The following is a 26,500-nucleotide window of genomic DNA, read 5'->3' as shown; positions in this document are numbered from 1 at the left end:
GATGTTAGACTCCCACAGGCCTATAACTTTACTTGGCCTACCTCTAGTCTTGATCCACTTTTGAAAGTAGGGGTAATATACGCTAATTTGTGCTCATCATATATCTTGCCTGTATCTACACTTTGTCTTAATAATATTGCAAGTGGCTTTGCGATAGAATGAACTACTTTCTTTAACAAAATAGCAGGAATTCCATCAGGCCCTGCAGCAGCTCCATTTTTAATTTCATTAATAGCCTGCACAATATCAGCTTCATTAATATCTATGTCAGCTAAATATTCACTATTTTCATCCCTTCCTTCTATATCATTATCTTCATTATCTATTCTAGGGGTGAATTCTCTCTTATATCGTTCTGCCAGTATGTTGCAAATTTCCTTTTTTTCTTTCGTTAATCTCCCTTCAATTCTCAGAGGGCCTATTTCTATTCTTCTTTTATTCATCTTCTTCGCATATGAGTATAATAGTTTGGGGTTTTGCCTTGATATTTTAATAGGGTTTTTTCTTCCAAGTCCCGTTTTTCATTTTCTTTTGATTGTATAATCTTTTTTTCTGCATTTTCTATCTTACTTTTTAGTTCTATAACTTTCCATGCATTTTTTTCTTTTGCAAGACCTTTTTTCCACTTTCTGATTTTCTGGAACAAGATTCTTCTGTCTCTTGGTATGCATGAATGATGTTTACTTTTCTTCTTCGGTATATATTTTTCCACTATTATCTCCAATATTTTATATAATATCTCCGTATTTACCCTTATGTCATCACTTACGAAAATGTTATCCCAATCTTTGTTTAATTCTTCATTAATTTCTGACCATTTTATATTTTTACTGTAGAAGTTGTATTTTCCATATCCTTCCCACTTTTTCATTTCTTGCTTATCTCTATTTTCACTTGCTTTGGAATGAACTGTTAATTCTATGACATTATGGTCTGAAATACTCGCATTATAAACTATTATTTCTTTAACATAATTCATCTCGTTCACAAATACTAGGTCTAAAGTATTTTCCTTTCTTGTTGGCAGGTGATTTATTTGTTGAATGTTGTATTCTAGTAGCATATCTAATAGCTTTTCAAGTTGCCTCTTATCTTCTGCACTACTATTACTCTCTTTTTTATATGTATAAGTACAACCACAATCTCCTATTCGTTCTTTCCATTCTACGAAAGGAAAGTTGAAGTCACCAGATAGGAGAATAGTCCAGTCCTTGTGATTTCTACATATATCATCCAATTTTTCAATTATTAAGTCAAACTCTTTAGTATTAGGAGGTCTATATATTACTATGTTCATCAATTTTTCAGATTCAAATTCTACCGCTATTAGTTCACATTCTGAGTTACTATATTTCTCATATATTTTTCCTTGTTTTTTGTCTTTCCCATATATTGCGGTTCCCCCTTGATTCCTATTTTTTCTATCTGATCTATAAGTTTGGAACCCTTTTATTTGATCATCATTCCCAGTCTCTTGGGAATACCAGGTTTCACTTATATTCATTATATCTATTTTCTTTTCATTTTGGGTTAGTTCTTCTAAGTACTCTATTTTTCTTTTTGAGTTACTCGTAACTAAACCCTGCGCATTCATCACTATGATGGTTTGCGTGTTTTCTCCTTCATTTAATACTGATAGTAATAAGGATTTTCCCATGTCTCTTTCCTGTTCTGGTATGTTGTTCTTTTTTTCATTTCCAGAAATTCTGACATTAAAAAATCCAACTTTTCCATAATATTTGATCTTCCTTCATCATAATTATTCATTTGTGTCTGAATCTGCAATTTTCTCCGTTTCTGGCAATATCCTCTTGCATAATAAATACAGTTATTATCTCTTGAGTAGAATTTCGGAGCTGATGCTTTGAAATTCTTTGCTGACACCTCTGCATATCTCATTGATGATTTGCTTTTCTCTTTTACCTGATATTCTTGATTTCTCTCTTTATTTGTTTCTTTCTTATTTTGGATTTTATTACTTGGTTGGTTATTTATTTGATTATGATTCATGGCTACAGGGTGCATATATTTGCATTTTTTGTCGAACTTACATCCTTTTCCTTCTTTTAGGTTTTTACATATTTTTGGATGCAGATCTCTGCAATCATCCCCATATCCATCTAAGTATGCACATTTACCATATATTTCATAGTTTTGGACATATCTTAGGATGTTTGTAGTAACATCTTTCTCCAAATCTGCAATTCCCTCTTTTCAAAAGGTTGCAGATTTTGTCTTTCTTGTCTATTTTTTCCTCTTTCCCGTCATTGTATAGATCTGGTAGAGCCTCTTCGGGATTTGCTTTTCTGTTGTCATATCGTAATTTATTTCTTCGTAGGTATGCTGCTTTATTGCCTCATATGTAGTATCAATGAGTATCTCTGCATCCATACTTTTATCTTGCTCTTTGTTTTCCTTATTTTTTTTCTGTCATTTCATTTTTGTTTACTTCTCTTCCGTTTTCCTCTTCTTCTTCTTCTTCTTCCTCTTCCTCTTCTTCATCCTCAACTATTTGTACATTCAATCAATTCAATCTTGATTTAATAACATTGTCTATCCATGATAGACAGTTGAACAAAAAATTCTTGTATCTTTTCTCAATCTTGTATTACCTCAGCACACTGTGGATGGGTCGGAATGTTGCATGCAGCACATTTTCTGATTAGGTTTTGTGGATTGACTATGCTATACCAAACCTTACACAGTTTGCATGCTTTTGGCATTCTTTTTCCTAATGCATCAATTAGTATATTCACAAGATTCACCTTATTCATTTTCTTTGTCGGAATATGTTGGTTTATGTATATTTTCTTTATGAGTCTCTTGACCACTTGGATTTTATTTGGAACTTCTTCAATTATTTTCAAGATGTTTTCATTAGATTTGTTCCAGTTTGAAGGATTATATCCTTCTAATATATCTATGAATGCTTTTGTATCTTTTTGGTTGGACTTAGGACTGTTGCTGATTTCATATATGAGAAATGCCAGTTCCCTTCCGCTGCTACCTCATCGTATTGCGAATCTGCTAGACACGCCAAATTACGCCACCTTTTCCCGCAGTTGGAACTTACTGCCATCTTGTTCTGATAACTAACTTAGAAGACGCTTTATCCTACTATTTTCACACTAATCTTATCACCGATAGTTCACGAACACTTCTAGATATTTCTCAAATTCTAGTCGTATGTTAAACTTGTGATATCTGTTGATTATTGTGACTTCACGCGGGTACGTCTCACCAAGCAAGATGGCTACTACGAGAGAGAGAGAGAGAGAGAGAGAGGGTTTCTTGATTTGCTGTGATCTATCTTCATGTTCTTTTCAGTCTTATCTTCCTTGAATTAGAAAAACTTCTTCGTTCATAGATCAATGATGAAAACAACCAAACCAAATGTTTTACTATCTTAACGATATTTTTTTTATTACATTTTTCTCAGTCAGAAATTATACTGAGAGTTTTGCAGTTCTGAAATATAATTTGCATTCGTATCTATAAATCTCTCTCTCTCTCTCTCTCACACACACACACACGCACACACACACTATATACATCATACATAAGTGCATTGTGGCTCTTGCAATTTTATTTTGTATAAATATAAATGTGTATGTATGTATTAATTATATATAATATAATTATATAATCATATATATATATATATATATATATATATATATATATATATATATATATATATATATTATATATAGATATATATATTATATATATATATATATATATATACATACACACATATATATATAATATTACATGTATATTGAAATATATTTATATATATATATATATCTATATATACTATATATATATATTTCTATATATATATATATATATATGTATGTTATATATATATATAATATTATATATATATATAGTATATATATATGTATATTTCTATGTCTAATATTTTATATTTTATATATTTATAGCATATAATATATAATCATTCAATATAGTATATATAATATATATAGATATATATAATATATATATATATAATATATATATGTATGTATATATATGTCTATATAGTATATTGGTATATTTTATATATATATATAGTATATATATTATATATATATATATATATATATACTATCTATATGTATATATATTCTATACATACACACGTACATTTGTGTCCATAAGCAAAGCAACCTTGTAATTAAATCCCATTTCGTACCTTCCTTCGCATCCCATAAAATCAAAAAGAACTGCCCTTAACGAGCAGGGGGACAAAATCATTACAAAATCAAGGCTGAAGCGGGACAATGTTCATGACTTTGCATGAGGAGCGAGACTTGAAAAAAAAAAAAAAAAAAAAAGTGGCCTTAAAAAACCAGAATCATATTTCTTTTGAGGTTTGCCCTTGTCTTGGGTTTTTAAGGGTTCTCTCTCTCTCTCTCTCTCTCTCTCTCTCTCTCTCTCTCTCCTCTCTCTCTCTCTCTATCTCTCTCTCAATGTGTCTTTTTATCTTTCTTGTCCTTTTTGACTGACGTATAAGCTTTTCTGTTAAAAGTTAAATTCATAATTATGGAAATATTTACCCACAGGAGAAAGTCACCAGTAACGCACGCAAATCAGAATGTAATAAATGTATGTAAAACAATAAAAGGAGAAAAATTAAGCATCAATACAAAGAAAGTATACGAATGAATGCAATGTTTAAAGCTTAAACAGAAACACGAAAGAATGCGAATGGGAAGCACCAACAGAAACAGAAATACCATATTAAGACAAAATAATAGTTTCCTAATAGATAACAGTAAAAGGGGCCAAACAGAAGCGAAAGCAAAAACAGAGACAAATAAAGGAAGATAAAAAAAAAAGCCTTGACAATAGAATCTCCCGAAGAGATACGAAACGTCCAGTGATTAACTCCCGGGCGTTGGGGGTCACGGATCTGCTAGAAGAAGGATTATACCGGCGTTGCCTTTGGGTATTCAATATCCTTTTTGGCCACGACGTATTTTCATTGAAAAATCTCCCTCGTATTCATGAGCTGATGTCATGCGTTGTACAACTCCGTGACGTCATGTCTTTACACTACAAGACGAAATGGAGAACTTCATCATCCCAGGGCGTCTTCTTCTTTGTCTTGCAAATGCGTCGTTTGCATTCCCTGCAGCGTTTGCAATTACAGCCATTGATGGTCTTTTTGGTTTATTGCATTTGGATGTTTTCGTGAATTAGTCTGCTTGTGGGCGCCATGTGCTTTTAAATCCTCTCTCTCTCACTGTGTCTTTTCAAACTCCTCTTCTCTCTTCTCGTCTCTCTCTCTCTCTCTCTCTCTCTCTCTCTCTCTCTCTCTCTCTCTTTCCTTTTGTATGAATTTCAGTTTTTTTCATTTTTGGGGCAAATGTTTTCATATGCATCTCATTAAGCAGATTTCTCTCTCTCTCTCTCTCTCTCTCCTCTCTCTCTCTCTCTCTATGCATGAATTTCAGTTTTTCTCATTTTTAGTGCAAATGTTTTCATATACATCGCGCTAAAATGATCAACTTGACATTCTTGGGTTACTCATTTGAGAAAAATATGCACCATAAAAAAAAAAATCTTCAACCACTTTTTGAAATAAGAATTCAATATAATTGTATCTTTTCATCCGATCATGAAATGATCGATGACGATCTCCATAAATCTTGAAGCAACAAAGACTTTCTCATCAGCTGATGAAAGATATTGAAAGCATCAGGTTTCGCTTTTTTTCATCAAACCAGTAGACATTTTGAGCCTGGGACGTATTTTTTTCACATGCATTCACCGGTAACAATTGACCAATCACTTCATCATTTCCCTTCTCGTCTCTTTTACTCCGTTATAGAGAGAGAGAGAGAGAGAGAGAGAGAGAGAGAGAGAGAGAGAGAGAGACTCCCTTTTCTCACATCCATTATACCTTACACCTGCGTTCAGGGAATTCTAAATTCTGCAGCCGTCAAGTGTAATCGGTCCTTTATTTTATATGGAGAGAGAGAGAGAGAGAGAGGGAGAGAGAGAGAGAGAGAGAGAGAGAGAGAGAGAGAGAGAGAGAGAGAGCCTATTTCTCTCAGACTATCTTCCCTGGAGAGTTTCCTTACTTGAGGCTTTTCAGTATTTCCCTCACTCTCACCTTCATGTCTATGCAACCCCCACCCCCATGGCACCCCCAAGGCACCCCCAACCACTAACCCCCCACCCTCCCCACCCCACCACCCCTTGTTTCTTTCTCTCGATTTTGCAGTCAAGCAGAAGCGACTTCGCCACCAACATGTACACAGGGACCAAGGTCACCGAATCGCTGCCTGGTCCATTGATCTCTCTCTCTCTCTCTCTCTCTCTCTCTCTCTCTCTCTTTCTCTCTCTCTCTCTCTCTCTCTCTCTCTCTCTCTCGTATTTTTTTTAACATGACATGCCATTTGCTTCGACCCTTTGCACGCGCATTGTCCCAAACCCCTTCATTTTACTGTATGGGAGATGAGACAGAACACGGGAATGCGTGGCCCACCTCTGAGCAATAAGTTTGCCTTTGCAAGGGTACTGGAAGGATGGCTTTTGCAAATACCCTGGGGGGATTTACGAATTTTGCAGGGGAGTCATTCATAACATTTCCTAATAAATGAAGATGATGCCCAACAAGAAAACTAAAAAAGTTTCCAAAAAATAAAGAAATTTTAAGACACCGAGGTATTTGTTTGCACTAAGCAAGCTATTTACAATTGCTATTTATACCGGAATGGCTTTTCATAGCGGCTATTTGTAATAGAAAAGATACTGTTAGTGGTCATTATTCAGAGGTGGTTACCTGTTGAATATTTATATCGGAGTGACTTCCCGCTTTTTTTTTTTTTTTGCAGCGAGGAATGCTATTTATAGTAGTTACGCCTGAATAGCTATTTACAGTAACCGTTTGTGATCAAAAGGCGATAATCATACAAAGGTGAATGGTAACATACTACAAAGCAGAGCTTTACAAACACCCCAGCTAAATGATTACATCAGAAAGAATACCCTGAACTAAAGCAATGCGCAGGCGTGACATAAGGTGTTTGTGTGCGCTGGTAAAAGAAAAAAGAAAAAAGAAAAAACTGCCTTGTGTAAAGTATAAGAAAAAAATACAGAAAATGTTTTATCTAGTCATTTTTTTTCTACTATACCCCGACCCCTCAGCCCTTTCCTGGGACCGTCTTCTCTAAGAGTATACCCCGGCATTCCCTTCCTCCACTTCTTTCTCAAACCATTCAAGGTCAGAGGAGCAGTAACTACACATGGGAAGGTCACGGCTTGAGGGCATCAGTACCAAGAGGAGCTAAGTATACGTAAGCCTGGACCATCATGACAGACAGACCTACCCACAACAGAGACAACGACCGATTTCCACACAAGTCTTAGTTTTCTGTAAAAGAAAACTATTGCGATGGCTATTTGTCTGTCCGTCAGCCCTCAGATCTAATGGATTACTGAGGCTAGAGGGCTGCAAATTGTTACGTTGATCATCCACTCTGCATTTATCAAACGTACCAAATTGAAGCCCTCTAGACTCAGTAGTTTTAATTTTATTTAAGGTTATAAACTTAGCCATGATCGTGCGTCTGGCATGGGCAGCAGCTTGTACAGCCATATATGCTGTGCAGAAAACTCTATCGCTCCGAAGAAACTTCGGCGCATATTTTACTTGTTAAATTTTATAAAAATCCCTCAAAGACAAAAGGAATTTTGTTGAGGACTCAATGAATATAAAATAAAACCAAATAATGGCAGGCTCCTCTCGGGTCTGATATTCCATGTTTATCAAATGATACTAAAATGGGATGTTTTTGGTTTGATCTGTTGGATAGCAAATGATACCAAATCCCTTCCAACAGTCACGATTTCCTTCAATTTTTTTTTCACAGTCCACGATAGTTTTTCTCCATGTTTTCAATTGCATGTGTTGTTGCTATCGATTTGTGTTCACGCCTGTTCGTTATGCTTGTCCCCCAATTCTTAAAATTCATAGTTTTTTTCCTTTTTCAAGACTTGAGAACAACAGTTTAAAATCTAGTTAAGATTTGCATAGTTCTTAAAATCAGTTCTACTTTCGACTCAGAAAATAGTATAGTTCTATATATAAAGAATATATGATAATCTAGCGTTAAGTAAAATCTCAAATCCTTCCTTCATTCCGTCTTTTTTTTTTGCCTGAAAGAGCTGCACCCAGCTATCACTGTGGGATCAGCCTTCTGAAAAACATAAAATACAACCGGCAGAACACCAAGGTAGACATCAGTAAACAAGAAAACGAGTACTTGCGTAAATTGACCATTGGGACGACGAGACAAAGCTAAAGGTGGAATAAGCATCATAATCGAAAATACGTGACCGTAAATAAAAAAAAATAAAAAAAAAAGTTACACAGTCAAGGTCTTACAGCTCTACAAGAGGACAAATGGCTGCGTTGCTTACTTACATTGGAGTGGAATGCAAAGTTTGTGATTTGGTTAAACGTTTTATACCTTAGATCTATCTATCGGCTAATCTGGAAGAACCTACGTTATGGATGTATTGAAGAATTATTCAGTGCACGAGTAAAAATCAAAGCTTATCGCCGAAAACAGCAGTAGACAAAATCACAAGTAAAATTCAGATTTCAAAATTTGCAATTCCTTGCTTTACATCCGAACCCTTTCCTACTACATAGTGAAGTGGGTAGTTTTACCTCTTCGTGAACAATAACGCAGTGAAGGAAAAAATAATATCATTTAAACCAAAAACAAACAAATTAAGTTAAAAGATTCCTTAAGTAAAAGTCAAATTTCTTCGGCGAGTTTGTACATAGTGACGTGGGTAATTTTACTTCTTCATGAACAAAAACGCAGTGAAGAAAAATAATTTCATTTAAAACCATAAACAAACAAATTAAAAGATTCCTTCAGTAAAAGTCAAATTTTTTCAGCGAGTTTGTACGGCTCCAATCCTTCCTCTCAAACGAAGCCTTGGGAGTTCTTAAATCATCCCTCTCAAGCTTCATAACCTTTCAGCAGTACAGTAATTGCCCGACTACCAAGTGCAATTATACTGTACTTGGAATCATCCCGTGGTTACGCCAGAGGGAACAGCTATGACAAGAGGATGCTAGACACTCCTGGAATTGCTCGTAACCACCTTTCAAGACAAAAAAAAAAAAAAAAAAAAAAAAAAAAAAAACTCAATTAGACGTTCAAGAATGATACCAGTGAAAAGTGCCAGCATTGGAGATATGTTAGTTGAATTTCCATGCCAATGATTTTAATTTCATGATATTCATAGGATCACAAGTTCAAAGATGAAAAAATATCAGCTGTTGAAATAAAGCAAGAATTTCTCACGCAATATTTATGGACTCACAACAACATAATCAATATAAACAGGTCTTGTTTAAGAAACTTTGATAATGCTGCATTTGAAAAATTATGAAACTGTATAAACCAGCACTATGGCCTTGTTTAAGAAACTTTAATAATGCTGTATTTGAAAAATTATGAAAATATAAATAAGAAACTTTTAGTAGTCTTGCGTTTGAAAAATAATGAAATAATATAAACCAGAAATATGTCAGTAATCGTCCTGCTAATCATTCCGCTAATCTGAAACGTTTAAGTATGATGCTTGTTCCAGTTGCCATACTGGATTACACAAAATATAAAAACAAAGCTATGCTCAGCCATACTAGTTTAACCACTTGCCTCATCAAACCAAGAGCATTTGAAATATTCCCCGCCCTTTTTTTCTCATCACGAATTCATTACATTTCATAAAAAAAAAAAAGAAATCACGCAGACATCAGGCTAATCGTCAGCCTCATCAACTCCATTACCACTACGAAAGTATGCAGAATATTTTTCCTTCATTTGCAATATCACCACTTTTCTTTTAATGGCTTCAAAGTCTATTAAACCATCGGGTTATGATGGCACAACGATTCCTGGGTATTTCGAGGAGAGAGAGAGAGAGAGAGAGAGAGAGAGAGAGAGAGAGAGAGAGGTCAGAGGGCATTTGCAAAGAACAAGAAGTCGTCGCATTGAGGGGGGCCCCTCTATTCCACCCCCCACAAACCCCCATACCCAAAGGTGCATAGCAACAGCAACCCTTGGGATGCAAACGGGCTCTCTGTCTCGGTTCCCTTCGCCAAAGAGCATCGGACTCTTCCCTCTTCCTTCTCCTCCTCCTCCTCCTCCTCTTCCTCCTCCTCTTCCTCCTCCTCCTCCTCCTCCGCCTCCTCTAAGTTCGTTATTATTATGTTTGATATGGTTGTTCTTAGTGCAATGACAGCATCTACCTAAGTATCCATAATTATTTAGACGTCTGGATTATACATGTTTAGTTATGATATTGTAGTCTAGTTTATTATTATTATTATTATAGAACAATTTGAGAAGAGACAATGAACTCTTCAGACAAGATTACACTGCACAGAATTGCCCTTTTTAATATCAATAGAATGCAAACATGGCCAAGGAAAGTAAGGGGAAATTCTGCAGAAATCGAATAAAGTTAATAACGAGATATACATGGAGCATGCACTTACGTGTACATGAACCTTTGTAATTGCATTAAATCTGCCTGAGGGAAAAATACACCAAAGTTACAATTAATTTAGAAACCGTGTAATTCCTGAAAATTAATTGATGTTAAACGCACGACACAGTCACGATTAAAGAGGCTATTGACTCCAAAATGACAGTGTAATGCCTTGAATGTCCAGAGACACAGACAAACAATAAAATCAAATCATATAGCAATCATAATGGTGGGATCACCGTCTGTATCTGTTTTCGGAATCATTCGTTTTTCTCGAAGGCTCTGGAGATTAGCATGCATACAAAGACGAGTGATTGCCCAGGTTATGGGTTGGCTAAGATGCTCAGCTCGAGCCAACGTCGAGACGAAGAAAAGGAGAAGGGAAAAACTTGCTGCGCAACTTTTCATAAGTACGCCATAAACACGTGGCGGGTTCCAGAGTTCCAGGCGACATTCTGGGGAGTATTAAATCACGGTGCTTAAAATAGCTCGTGAAGGAGCTGTAGGTACTCTCCTGACCGCTTCACTTGCGCTCTCGGTCGCGCATGGCCATAAATGGTACTCTGCAAGGTCACCTTGGGTCATGGTAACCTGGGGGCAAGATGAATTTTTTTTGGAAAATGGCGTTTGAGTACTATTACCCAATTTAGAAATAATTGTAACAAGACTGAGCTCGCATAGCATGAGATATCACTCGAGGATAGTACTATTTAAGACTAAGATTTCATTCCTGGTCACCTATGCCCAAAAAAGTCGATCTGCAAGTTCGCCTTAGGTCCTAGTCACTGGAGACAGACATTAAAACGAAACTATAAAAAGAGAACTTTTGAACAGTGTTAGCCTTTTTTGCTAGTATCACCAGCCAAATGTTTTATTCGGGTGCGTCATTTTGACCGATAAACAACTCACAGATAGTGACAAAATACTTTTTTCTTATAAAGAACTACTTTCTATTATGTTTTCCTTACCAACAAAACTTAAGATCCCAAGCTTCAAATCACATCCTCGTAGAAAATGATTAAAAGAATGTGTTAAGATTACTCTAAACCCCTTACCAAGATAATAGAAGCCTAATATCAGTCATTTTCTCTTTATTTTCAGGTAAGAGTGAGTTTAGTTGTAGCTTTCAATGACCATCTCTACGGGCAAGGTAAGTACAGATGTTGCAATCACGTTTATTGATGTAAAAACTAACCCCCATTTTTTGGCTGGGCATTCCAAGCCATCTTCTGTAAAGAAAAAAATCCATTTCCTTTACTGATGCAAAAAAATATTTTTTATTCTGAATACAGACTGCATAAAATCACATTTATTAACAAGAGAGCAGTTTTTTTTACTATCAAGTCAGTTCTTTCAAGCCAACGATGGACTAAGTCAAGTCATTATGAAAAGGATTAAAAAAAATACATGATACTAAATAATCCAGTAACAATAGCCCCCGATCCCCCCAAAACTGATAATGATCTTCATAGAGCAAAATATATTTCAACTATTGGTTTTTTTTTTTTTTGATCGCTTAATGCAACATGCGCACTTCAATAACAACAATGGTAATGATTTACTGCGTCGACGAGCGTGTACATTCCAAGAATCAATCATTATCCCATTTGGCCTAGCTCCTGTCGTCCTGTGACGAGGTCTTTAAATGCTTGGTTATGTCATGCTGTCGGCCATTATTATCCTCCCAGCGCTGCTGCTGCGTCGACAGGTACCAGACCTCTTGGAAAAACGAATCAAGAGGAAGATGGAGGAGGAGGGGGAGGAGGAGGGAGAAAAAGAAACAGAAGAACACTAACACCAACCAAGGACATTACCGCATCATCCATAACTGATGTATGATCGCCTTTGGCCAGTGGCAGACGAGGAAAGGGAATGCAACGTCTTTCGATGCGACAGAACCACCGTTATAGTTGGGATGAACGCCGGGGCACGCAAGAACAACAGACGATTAAATGAGAGGAAAAACAAATTCTCAAATAACTGGGGTTCATGACTTCTGAAAAATTATCCCCTTGGCGATCGGAGACGGACATTAGCACTGCTCCTCCTACCAGCCTGACAACCTTCTCTTCTCACGTCTTCTCTTTATTCCTCTTGCATTTTTTTTCTTTTTTTTTTACCTGGCTACCTTCTTGAGAGGTGTACATCTGTCCCGGAGAGAGAGAGAGAGAGAGAGAGAGAGAGAGAGAGAGAGAGAGAGAGTCATCTTTACTTTTCATGTCTTGATGTTGTGTTAATGTGTGTGTTTCGTATGCTGTATGAGAGAGAGAGAGAGAGAGAGAGAGAGAGAGAGATCAGTTAATCTCTCGAGTAATTGCGCTGTTTTGTCCCTCCCGAATCGCTCAGTCAAGGACGCACACGATCGTTAACAACGCTGATAATGACAGAAATGGAATAATAATTACGATTCAGTTCACAATGGAAGTCTTCATCGGTCGCTTGCATGGCAGCCCAAAGGTTTTTCGTTCATTTGAATTTTCTTGTCCTTGGATATAATAAAAATACTAAAAATTTCCATTTCACAATTTTGTCTGTATTCGTGAGAAAATTGTTTTAAATTTTTCGTCTGGTAAAAAAGATACACAAATTTCAATTTACCCTTTTTTTATTTTTCATTTTATTTTTTATAAAATGACAATTTTACCAGATTTATAAGTTGTTCTTTAAGGGAGATTTTGTCGACGAAATCAAGGCTAGAACTTTTTCATTATTTTCTCCCTTAACTACATACCACCTCTGTGAAAAAGAAAAACACGGATGTCATTATGCAATACTGCGATCCATTGCCTCGTATAAATGCGAACAATTATGTCAAGCCATGAAATTGGTACTTATTACCCCATATTTGCAGCGGAATGTCTACTTATCCGGCATTTGCCCGTAAGAGAAACACGCTTGGTGTCTTGTACGGCGTTTGAATATACAAATTAGCCCGACTTCAACACGTTATAATTATCACAGGAGAGCTTAAGACTACTATGACATCATCGCACGCGTTTATTTATTCTCTTGTTTTTTTGGAGGGGGTGGGGGTTGGTTGTGGAAGAGTACACGACTGGTATTTATTACCTATTGACTAACCATTTGGCAGAGAGAAATTACTATAAACATAACCCTTTAACATGATCATCTTACCACCACACATTCTATCATCAGATTCCGTCCCTGATTATCAGCAGTCTTGTTAACATCACCTCCGACCCAGAAACACGAATTCGCGTTTGTCATCATTATCCCACAGTCCTACGTAATCTCCAATCTCATCAGCATCTTCACCCAATCATCTCCAAAATCATCTCCCTATCGTAAGCATCATCTCTCAAATCTCTCAATCTGCCGAGAAGAGAAGCCGAGGAGGATTTGCGCTCGTGGGTAAACTGAATGAGAGAGAGATGAGAGAGAGAGAGAGAGAGAGAGAGAGAGACGAGAGTTCGTTTCTCTCACTGAGAAAGTTCCTTTATTTCACCTCTGGCGAGAAAAAGAGGATTAAGGATATCGCGGGATCTCTTGAGCACATCCTATGAGATGAGTGTCGTTCATACGGTCTTAATCATTTCCCCTTTTCTTATTTAGGATATGAATAGTGAAAAGAGAGAAATTTGTCGGATTATGCTAGGACAGAACTTTCCATTACAATTATATATATATATATATATATATATATATATATATATATATATATATATATATATATATATATATATATAATATATATATATATATATATATATATATATTATATTTGAATAACTTGATCAAGAAATATATAAAACGTGACGGTACGTATAAATAAAGGCAATGCCACGGAGGAAAACGAAAAACGAGAACTACCGAGATACTTCTAGTAAAGGGTCATTTTTCTTCGTGGCATAACCTTTATATATATATATATATATATATATATATATATATATATATATATATATATATATATAAAGGTTATGCCACGAAATTTGTGTATATATATATATATTATATATATATATATTATTATATAATATATATATATATATATATATATATATATATATATATATATATATATACACATAAAGAAGATGTGATGAAACAATATTACTGCAGTTATTACTGCTAATAACAATTCCGACACTAAAACAATTCCCAAACGTCTCCCAGCGCAATTAAAGGCACACAGAACCTAGACCAGCCAAGTGTGGAATGATCCAGCGCAAACAAAGTCAGCAGCCACAGCTGACCTTGCGTATTCTTTTTGCTCTCCTGTTGAGAGACATCACGCGCTACGTCTATTCACTCCTCCTCCTCCTCCTCCTCTACAATCTACAATTGAAGATTCTTCTTCCTCTCAACCTTCTCTTTCGCCTTCCCTACCATCGATTATAACTATTCTTCTACTCTTCTTTTCCATTTACAATATTTTCCTCATGTCTTATATAATCAAAGATTTCTATTCTTAAACCTCTTATCATTCGTTTCCCTCCTCCTCCTCCTGCTACTACTACTAATCCTCCTCCTCCTCCTACTACTACTACTATCCCTCCTCCTCCTACTACCACTACTATTCCTCCTCCTCCTACTACTACTCCTACTACTCCATCAAAATTCATATTATTCTGTTTCGTTTCCCTTGGTGATGTCCTTTTTGTCCATCTTCTTTTCTCCCTCTTCATCAAGATATCCCTCCTGCTCCCATCACCGTTGGAGATTATTCTCCTCTCCTGTACAGTGTTTGTACACCCTTGACTACCCAAACGACAAAAGAATTGCCCTGATGTATTACTTACTCCTGTTGACTCGGCAAAGCTTTGGTAGGGGGGAAAGAATCAGCTTGCTTCGGTTGCGCCGCTTTCTGAACCTAATTAGATAAACTTTTCTTTTAAGGTCGTTATGAAATGCTATGTATTGTTTCTTTATTCTGAGAGAGAGAGAGAGAGAGAGAGAGAGAGAGAGAGAGAGAGTTGTGGGGGTAGGGGGGAGGGTTAGGGGGGGGCGAATCTGTACGTTTCTGTTTTGTACACTACTTCGCCTGTGAGAACATTCATTTAGTTACTGCTGGGGACAAAATATCTGTCAAGTTCTCGAGAACTTCGTAGTCTCTCTCTCTCTCTCTCTCTCTCTCTCTCTCTCTCTCTCTCTCTCTCTTTCCTCATTCGTCTGTCCTTCTGGAGTCTCGTCTGTTTATCTATCTTGGCTGTTATGTTGCCGACAGAAATCCTGGGATGATAATGGCGGCCGAAGGTTTTGTTTCTCGTTAATCTGTCCTCCTTGAGGAAAAGAGGCTGAGAATCACCACTTTTTTCAGAGACGAAACTGCATGATCTGGTTTTACTATTTCCTATGCCACCCTTTCTATGATAAAAAGGTTCTTAAATATCTAGTGTCTCGATATGTTATCGCTTTCGCAGGTTGAGAATCATATTGTCATTTATTTTCGAAAGAAATTCCAACAACCCATCCACTCCAAGTTGAGGAATATAGAGGCAAATGTTGAGGTTTTTACTAAAAGATGTCTAATGTTTAGGTCTAACAGCTGGAATATTGGGGATAAAGCTCCATATTAAATTTTTGCTAAAAATCATTAACTCATTTGTAGCTTTTTTAATTATCAAGGCTCTTGTTTTATATATACGTGAAAGCTGTAACATTAGCAAGAAGAGTTTATTGCCGTAATCACAGTTACTCCAATGCCATTTTTGTTTCTTAGTAATCAAAGACCTTCGGTATCAGGACTCGTCCTTCATTAATTGATAGCGGGGAGACTGACTGAAGTTCATTATGGCAATCTCCCAGATTGAAAAAGAAGCTAATTACCCCAGTCCTAAAGACAAACTTCAAATATACACACAACTCTTCAAATGCATCTTCGATTCATTCAGCCCCATCAAAAGGAAATGGGTTATTTACACTGAAGTAAACAGCTATTACAATAGACGATTTATTTTTATTGTGAGGCAAGCTCACACGCAGAAGAGGGTGTAAGGTTTTACAAACATCAATAAAAGTTTATCCTTGACCACAGAAATACCCAAGATTCTTATCGTGAAATGTTCGTGGTTGAAGAAAAAGAATAGTGTGTTCATCCTATCGGATATTGTCATGTTAGTTTTTCTCTGCTGTCAAAGAGCGTTATGCGAATTACCATTCTCATATGAGTTCCAACGTTTCCTGATTTACGTAATTATTCATTTTCTTAAATTGGCAGTACAAATATCATTTATGTGAGTGCAAGACAATGATGCCGCAGGGAGAGAAAACAACGCATTTCCTGTATTGGAGATATATTCTTAACTGCTAAAGACTAACAGTGATTAAAAAGCACGCAATAAATCGGTATTTAATCTGCAGCTAAGGAAAACTGCTTATTTACATAGATTACATACAGTAAATGAATTATTCATTTGTGCAATACTCGTGAAGGAATATTTATCAACAGGAGATACCGTAGGAGTTTATATGAATATTGCCCTTCAGAACAGGAAGCACTGGCTGAGAATGGAGAAATTCAAGAACTCTTCAAGGCACTTGGAACTATCGACCAACACGCTGTGGTCCAGGACACAGACTTCAGGGAAACCTTCCAGAGCAGGAAGCCACTATACGAGGCGTTGTGATCAGCAGTAGAGAGATGCATGGAAAACCTTCAAAGCTGACAGCAGTCATTCGGAATCGTTAACGAGAAGATATCTGGGAAACTCCTCGAGTTCTGATAACCTCTCACAATCTTTAAATCTATATGAATGGAAATCAATGCAAACCTAGGAAGTATGATGCATATCTTCTTATCCATTCAAAAACTGTAGGCTATCCAACATAAGCTTAAGAGTGTAGAACCTCCAATTACCTTTAGCTAATTAGCATATCCTAAAACCTTCCAAGACCTGGAAGCTAACATCTATTAAAAACCAACTGCCAAACATCCTCCAACTACCTTTAACTAATTAGTATATCCTAAAACCTTCCAAGACCTGGAAGCTAACATCTATTAAAAACCAACTGCCAAACATCCTCCAACAACCTTTAACTAATTAGTGTATCCAAAAACCTAAAACCTGGAAGCTGACATCCATTAAAAACCAACTGCCAGAAGCACTTCCAAGGACATCCTCCAGCTACCTTTAACTAATTGGGATATCCTGAAACCTTCTAAAACCTGGAAGCTGACATCCATTAAAAACCAACTGCCAGAAGCACCTCCAGGGACATCCTCCAGCTACCTTTAACTAATTGGGATATCCTAAAACCTGGAAGCTGACATCCATTAAAAACCAACTGCCAGAAGCACCTCCAGGGACATCCAAAAGCCGAGTGTCATCCAAGAGGTTTGCCGAAAAGAGCCTGTGATCGAGAACAAGAGCATTTCCCAGCCCTGGCAGGACGAAGGCTTGAAAAACCGAATTGTATCAGTAGCGAACCTATGAAGGATCTCCTTCGTGCAAGTCATTGTGTAAACACGCGTGTCTGACTGGAGGAGAGCCATGACTAAGCGCCTTCAGGAGCGGCAGCCGAGGCGGATACGAAGTTTAGAAGAGCTGGTGACGCCTTAGGGGCGGGGGCGGGGTAGTGGGGCAGGGCAGAGGTATAAATCATAATTTCGAGTAAATGGGAAAGTCTTAGAGGGAGTGACATGGAAAGGAAATATGACAGACATAAATAATTCCGAAATGCTACAACGTGATACACACACACACAAGTATATATATATATATATATATATATAATATATATATATAATATACTATATATATCTATCTATATATATATATATATATATATATATATATATATTATATATGGGATATATATTATTACACATAGTAATATATATAATATATTATATATATATATATATATATTCTACAGTGCAGACTAGAGTATACAAAAAACATAAAAAAAAAAACTTGCCTCCAACGGTAAGACCTTTACTTCGCAGCCGAGAAGGTGGCTTGTTAGAGACGAGGAATTTTGATAATAACGTTTGCCAGTGCCGGAAGCCGGCGATAAAGAGGAGAGAGAGAGAAAAAATATCACGAGAATCTAGAGGAAGTAATCTACCGCATAGAGAGAGAGAGAGAGAGAGAGAGAGAGAGAGAGAGAGAGAGAGAGAGAGAGAGAGAAGGGGGGTCTCTTTTTAAGAGACAAATGGTTGTGCTTTGTGTTTGACAGCTTGTGGGAGAGTACGAAGGGTTTTCCCATTCCTATCTCCCATTTATTTCTTGGTAAAGTGTCTACCCCCCAATGCAGGCAGGGAAACCCAATATATATGGAATGGATTTGTATGGTTATTCTATTTTTCTTTTTGGTGCTGTGATATAAATTCACTCGAAGCAGGTGGGCAACGTAAGCCCATTTGTTATCTTCAAACCAATATACAGTATAAGCAATAAATAAAGGAAATTGTAAGAGGCTAATAAATACACAAATTCCTTACCTCCATGTATCACATCCTAACCACTAAGAATTTTATGATACAAAAATCTACAAGAAAATCTACTCCCGAACTTCAGTCCTTGTTACCAGAATTAATGCACGTGTTTGTGACAGTTTGTATGTTTTTCATTTTTGCTTAGTTATAGGAAAGTATGTTGTACATGGACGAGTTTGTGCGCGTTCGTGTGTGCGTATGTGTGTGTGTGTGTGTGTGTGTACAAAACAGAATTTTCTGATAATGTTAATATTGACAACAGAACGTACGATAATTTTAAAATTTGCTCCTTGTGTAATATGAAAATTCATTGGCAACCTCCTTGGTATACAAAAGGCACGTAAGTACGATCAGCTAATATTCAGTCCTTAATCCGTCTTATACAGAAACGTACTTTATACCATCTCTCTCTCTCTCTCTCTCTCTCTCTCTCTCTCTCTCTCTCTCTCTCTCTCTAGAAAAAAAAAAAACAATTCTGGCGCCAAAGTCATAATAAACAACAATTAACCACCCAAGCTCACACGACCATTATGATCTTTTTGGAGGTGAAGGCCTCATATAAGAATCGAGCGAAAGATGGGGAATCGATTATCTTTCGACTTTCTTAATTACCTTATTCTGACCTTCCGCTCTTGCCTCACGAACCGTGGCTCAGATCTGGAATATTTCATTCATTCTGAAGTAGGAAAATCACTCGTGTAAATCTCTGTAATTTTAAAGCCGATTATCGATTTTTATGTCAACTCATACGGTGGCTTCCTCTCGAGCGCTTGTTTGGTTTCTATTTATTGCATTTGTTTAATATTCGGTGAATCGATGGACTAAGATACAAATAATATTATGATATATATATATATATATATATATATATATATATATATATATATATATATATATATATATGTATATATATATATATATATATATATATATATATATATATATATATATATACTATACATACATGTGTGTGTATACATATATATATTTGTGTGTGTTTGTAATATTCTGATACTCCTAATGCGAACAATTAAAACAAGCTGAATTAATCCATCGTGACTTGATAAAATTCAATAGATTTAGTCTCCCCTAAGAGGAAGATGAGGGATACGATTCCCATGCATGTTCTATCAGAAAAAAAAAATCCAGATAGTTCCAGATTCTCAAAACCATTTGTCTTGCGAAAAGAAAATAAAAAGAAAAAACCTTGAGGAATATGCTACTTGTAAACATCACAGGCTGCAACAGAAGGAGAATGGGTTGGAGAGAGAGAGAAGAGAGAGAGAGAGAAGAGAGAGCAGAGAGAGAGAGAGAGAGATGTGAGGGGTGAGTAGGAGGAAGATAAAGGAGTAGACGGGGGAGAGGATGAAAGGGGAAGGGGGAGGGGGAGGAGGAGGAGGAGGGGCACTTCCGGTAAAAATTTCTTAGTAGCATTTATCATCTCCAGATGATATATACCTCGCAACCACAATCGCTGTATCTCAACTCCGCATTCTTTGATACTGACTAAACTGGATAAATCACGTCACCCCACTGCCTGCGTGCTTGCGTGCGTGCATGTATGCGTGTGAGTGTTTGTGTACGTGTGTGTTTTTGGTCTGCGTGGTGTGTGTTATTTTTTCTGCGTGGTGTGTGTGTGTGTGTGAGTGTGAGAGAGAGAGAGAGAGAGAGAGAGAGAGAAGAGAGGAATTCCTTGTGAAGAATCACGAGAGTGGCAGGAGCATATCACATCATTTTTTTGAGACAAATAAGTTTAGAAATATCGCCAGACTTTGAGAGACTTCCGTTAAGAAGAGAAACACAAACCCCATGGAGAGAGAGAGAGAGAGAGAGAGAAGAGAGAGAGAGAGAGAGAGAGAGAGAGAATCTCTAGCATTGCGCAAGCCTCAGGTTTTTTCTTTTAAAGACGATTCAATGGCAAGGTCACATCGGAACTCAACCTTCATCTCTTAGGAAATACGTTCGCCATTACAATCGTGTTGGACGTCGTTTTCTTTTCCTCGCCAAGTTATCTCTTTTTCTTATTTTCTGTATGAATTATAGCTAATTTTTTCTATCCTTTCCTCCCTACAGTGTTTTCTATGATCTGCGGGTTCACATAAGAGCGCCAATCAACGTTGTCTCCCTATACATTATCATGTGCATGCATACTCTTCATATACAGAATGTGCGTCCAATTATAAAAATGCGAAAGTGCAAGCGATCAATCAATAATCAATCATCTGTCCTTACATCAACAACGTCCACGGTGACATCACTGCCTCCAGGTGGCTGATGACTCACTGAAGTCTGATTTTTTATTTTTTTTCTATTTGAAGGTTAAAAGAGCTCTTCATTTCAATGTTTCTATTTTTTGTTTCAATATAGTCGGTTTCTTTTATCCATTCATTCTTTCTTAGGACAGGGGACAGGAAGAAATGGGATTATCTTGAAGGACAGTGTCATACATGGTTTCATCAACAAAAAATGTCAACGTCACTTCTGCTCCTATAAAGATGCCTGTTTGTATGTATAATGTATTGTGCAATCAATCAATCGTATGTACTCAGAATTCGTGGTTTTATCACCAAGTTGGAAACACTAAATGATCTGTATTCATTCTTGCATATACAAGACTCAACCTTTTTCAACTCTATCCATGTCACATTTTTCCTTTTCTGCAAATTCTAATTTAAGAATTGCTTTCGTTGGGCAGATTCATATTACGACCGAATCTTCAAATTTAACTTAAATCTCCCTGAAATTGTGAGCCAAAGACTTTATCGATTCGATTCATTGTCCCTCCATTCCAGCTTAAATCCTCTGAACTAACTGTCCAAAATTCATATGATTTCAGACATAATTACTTGAATTATCCAAGATTGATATGTAACTAATCTCAGCCTTTTTTTTTTACGTGATTACTTTGAGAAATCGCAAAAACAATGATGAACTGTATTATTCCCTCCCATTGTAAAGCAGATCTAATGCCCATTTTGGTTGTAACGCCAGCTTATGATGCAAAACTAATCAGCTCCACGGAAAAAATTGATCAGTCACTTCCGTAAAGATGAAAATCTTTTGTCTCGAGCGGGCGCGTTAGCTATAACCAGTAAAGTCCACGTCTCTCTGTTATGCGTCAAATATGCGTATCACTTCAGCCTAATCCTTGACATTCCCAGCTATGCCATATGCACGTAGTGCAAAAATGAACGGAAAAATGCAAGATAATGTGCAATAATGAGCTTTATCCTATTCCCAAAAGGGCATCGCTAATCTCGCCCTTATGCACTCACATCCCAAAAGGATATAGTCTTGAGGGAACCTCACTTTTCGGAGCTTCTCTCTCTCTCTCTCTCTCTCTCTCCTGAGCCTTCAGCCGTCACAATCACGGGTCATGATGAACTTCAATGATAGATATTAGCAGTCTTCCCCTTTGTAATTTGACGGGAGATTCTCTCTCTCTCTCTCTCTCTCTCTCTCTCTCTCTCTCTCTCTTGTCTATGAGGCTGTATTATTGTATTACGTGTATACAGGCACTTCTGACTGTCTTATCTGTTTCAAGAAACAGCAATTTCATTTTGTATAGAGGTTCTGCTAAAAGGAGACACTTTACGATGGCCATGGTCTCGGCCTACGTCTCGTCATACCCCGGCATTTTATTTATTCAAGTTCCATCGAGAGCAATATATCTCCACGCCACTTAAAAGGGTAAAAGTCAGCCATTCTCTGGGAGAAATGACCGCCGTGACCGCCACTCTATCAATTACTTTGAAAAATTCACGGACGAGACCTTCTGGTTGAGGTGGAGGTCTGTTTTTTTTTAGAGGGATGGAGGATTCCATTCCCATATCACGGCTGATGGTAGGGGATTACGGGATAGTCATGGGTAGGGGGTGACTGTCAGAGGCGGGGGAGGGGGGTGTTATGGAGTGGGGGTAGGGGAAGGGTGGGGGGGGGGCCCACTTCAAGTTCGCGCAGGTGAAGGCCGGAGATGAAACCTCTTCTTGGACACCAAGGTCGCTCCTTTGGATTTGTTTTTCCAGACTTCTTGTTTGGTCTTGCCCTTCCTCCTCTCAGACTCCCCCCTGGGCGATAAAATTTCGCCGTTCTCATAAGCCATAGAAGAAAAAAAAAACGTTTAGAAAGCTCATACCATTATCTCGTGTAATTCCAAGACCAGAGGGGACAAGAACTGGTTCGCGTTCATGCAGGTATGCCTGAGAACTTATAAGAAGATTCATTGCCGACGCTGAAGAGATGCGACACACACAAAAAAAGTGATGCTGGATGAAGGTCGAACCTCAATTGAATTCAGATTTCACACGGAAAGTTTCTCGTCCAGACAGATGCCTCTTGCATTGCGCTGTCGACCGCTGGTGGCCGAGATGTCCCGGGTATTTTGATCAGCAAGGGAACTGCAAACTTTAAATAAGGGTATTTTGATCATCAACCGGAAGTCAGTCTTAAAAATAGTAAGGGAACTGCAAACCTTAAATGAGGGAAAATGTCGCGTTTCTAAAAGAATGCCGGAAGACCGCGAAAATTCCCCCCTTAAAGCTATTTCGCGGCTCTTTAACCTCAACCACAGATGGGAGGAGGAGGAGAAGACCTCCCGTAGGTAAAGCGTGGGAAAAAAAGCAGGGGAGCGAATTAGCGATTATGACGAAGTAGTAGTAGGATTCGCATACGCTTTGACGCTGGCAGACGTCGACTTCTATCCTTATCAGTGGAGAACCCAATGCCAACACCTTCCGAACCACCTATACTAATTCATCAATCTCTCGAGGACCCACATCTAGGCTTATCAGCGAATGAAGAGAATCATTCGGTAACTTCTATTGAACCACCACCTCATCTATCATCAGCAGCATCTCTCAAAGGTTCTGCGGGCTTCCAAGAATTCTGTCTTACGTAATCTGCGAAGAGGTCGCCAGATTTATGATAAACAGATCGTGACTGTCGACGGGACTTAGCCGAGGTGTGTGTTGGCTATTTCTACCTGCTACCTGGAAGCTTATCATCAACAAATATTTCTAATAATGTTGCATGGAGCTAAAAAAAATTAAGATATTTTGACGGTCAGTTAGAAGAATAACATTAGTATAAGATAAAGAATACTAACTGAATAAGACTAACAGATCTTAGAGTACTATTAATAGATAATCGCCAAAGACGCCATCCAGACCACGTGAACAATTTAAGAACAATTCCACTGAAGCAGTTATGATTACAGGCAATGTTGTAGTGCGCGCGCGCGTGAGGGCATTGTGAGACGGCACGCACATGGACCAGAGAACGAGATAGTTAAAAACTGTAAACCACTTTAAATCACTATGAAAAATAAATCGCTACACTAACTGTCATGGGGGGGCAAGAGGGAGGGGAAGGGGGGAGGGGTGATACAGAAGAGGTATGGGCAATACAGCTTCAATTTATTGTCACTATTTTTTTTTCTTTTTTACACTGGCAAATTTGAAATCATTGTGTGAACTGTGTTTATTTTTTTAGTTACGTTTTCCTTATTTTTTTCTCTGTTTTATACTCATAGTTATTCTATTCTGCAAGACATGTTTTGCTCATTTAGCATTTTGAAATATAGTTACATGCTGAATAATAATAATAATAACAATAATAATAATAATAATAAAAATAAGAAGAAGAAGAAGAAGAAGAAGAAGAATTTGATAAATAACAAATTAGCAAAGACAGGGCAGGAGCGAAAGGAAAACCGGGGGAGGAAAAAGCGAAGAATGACAGATGAAGACAAAACAACGGCGTTGCACAGCGTGCAAACAGGACTCAAAGCAATGCAAATGCAAGCGAGTGAAAAAGAAAATAAGAGTGAGACAAGAGACCCGGCTAATGATAGGCAAATGACAAGCAAGGCTGAGGAGCAAACTGAACACAATGATAGGTTGCAAGAATAATATGAAGGAGAGAAAAAAAAAGAAGAAGAAGAACAAACAATTCAAAGAAATGAGGTTCGGATAATGGTGTAATCGTGAGAGAGAGAGAGAGAGAGAGAGAGAGAGAGAGAGAGAGAGAGAGAGAGAGAGAGGCCAAACTACTGTGAATTTCAAGATTGTTAAAAGCTTCTTCGCGGACTGTTACGAATAGTTCCTTGCGCATATCATACTTCTAATATTTTATTCGTTATTCTCTTTGCTCTAATTTTTCTCTCTTGTCACGTTTAGCGCGATTCTGTCGGGATTAACTTTCCAAAATAAATCAAGTCTTTAACGCCAGTTCCTTAAAAATATTTGTACATTATGGTAACGATCATAACGTCTTTCACACAACGCACAGTAAACAATTGCCGAGTATCAGAAGAGTAATTGACAACCTACCACACAAGATAGGACCATTAAAATCGCATAAGGCTGCCGTGCCGAAGGGTTTCCATACCGCAGCAAAGTTCCGCTTACGATATTGGACTCTGTTGCACAGGAGCATAATGCCTATTTTCGTCTTCCATTCTAATGTGTACAAGAACCATTTTTATAACCTGTTATCATTTCCAACGGACTTAGACATCTTTTGCTGTAATTGATAGAAGACTAAGAGGTTATTTGTGTCCATGCCAAGAGGTATTCAGGTTAGATTAAGAATTTTATTGTTTTTTCTCTAATAATTGAACTCCTCTCATTAGAAAACGGTCAATACACTAAACATGTTATAAAAGGTCACGTCGTCCGACTTTTGGATGGCAATGCCAGATGATCTTTTGATTTATTCACCTCCAATGTTATTCTGATAACCGACTTGCTTTCTTATAAGGGCCTGAGAACAGTTCGCCTGGGATGTGTGTGAGTGTGTGTGTGTGAGAGAGAGAGAGAGAGAGAGAGAGAGAGAGAGAGAGAGAAAATGTCAGGTCACAGGGTTGACCTCCATCAAGATGTTATTACGTTGCTTGATAGCTTCGAGGGTCTGGCTTAAGGGTACGATAAGATTCGGTATATCCCAGGCACTCTCCCGCCTCCGTCTCTCTCTCTCTCTCTCTCTCTCTCTCTTCTCTCTCTCTCTCACTCTCTCTTACACACACGCACACACACACATAAAATTTTATTTTAAAAAAATATTTTGATAAATTAAAAAAAAATTCACTTACATATGTGGCAGAATATACAAAAATTGCCCCAGAGTGTCAGATAGGGCTGCTAGTTTCGAAATAAAGGAAACGAAAGAATAGAGAAGAAATCGATTTGTAGCCACCGAAAGTCTCTCCCCTGCAGAAGCTTCAAAAGAAAAAAAATAAATAAATAAAAAATAAGGGTAATGCACGTATAGCAACAAGTATCGTTAACGTTACCAGAGAGCTGCCTTGTCAAACAAAATGCCCTCTGGAGCTATACTGTGACTTGACTTCCAGACTACCGGACTGCATTTCGTGCCTTCCAGCATTTTAATCCGGAGAGTGCAATAACTTCTCGTAAATTCCCAAAGAGGTTCTTGGTAGATCATGGCAGATGGCTGGAGAACAAAAAAAAAAAAAAAAAAAGTAAAATAAAAGTTTTAGCATAAGCCCTGTAACTCGAAAATGGTATGGATCTATATTTTAGATGTTCAGATATTCTTTCCCGG

General features: G+C 37.3%; 1 protein-coding gene across 1 annotated transcript in view; it reads left to right on the top strand.

Moving 5' to 3' along the window:
- The window catches only part of LOC135225096 (serine-rich adhesin for platelets-like), a 168,896-nt gene that overhangs the window by 39,193 nt on the left and 103,203 nt on the right, over positions 1-26,500 (top strand).

Source organism: Macrobrachium nipponense, chromosome 12 (assembly GCF_015104395.2).
Source record: "Macrobrachium nipponense isolate FS-2020 chromosome 12, ASM1510439v2, whole genome shotgun sequence".
In the NCBI taxonomy this organism is placed as follows: domain Eukaryota; kingdom Metazoa; phylum Arthropoda; class Malacostraca; order Decapoda; family Palaemonidae; genus Macrobrachium; species Macrobrachium nipponense.
Note: the sequence above shows the minus strand (reverse complement) of the source record. Positions and strands in the feature narration are given on the sequence as shown.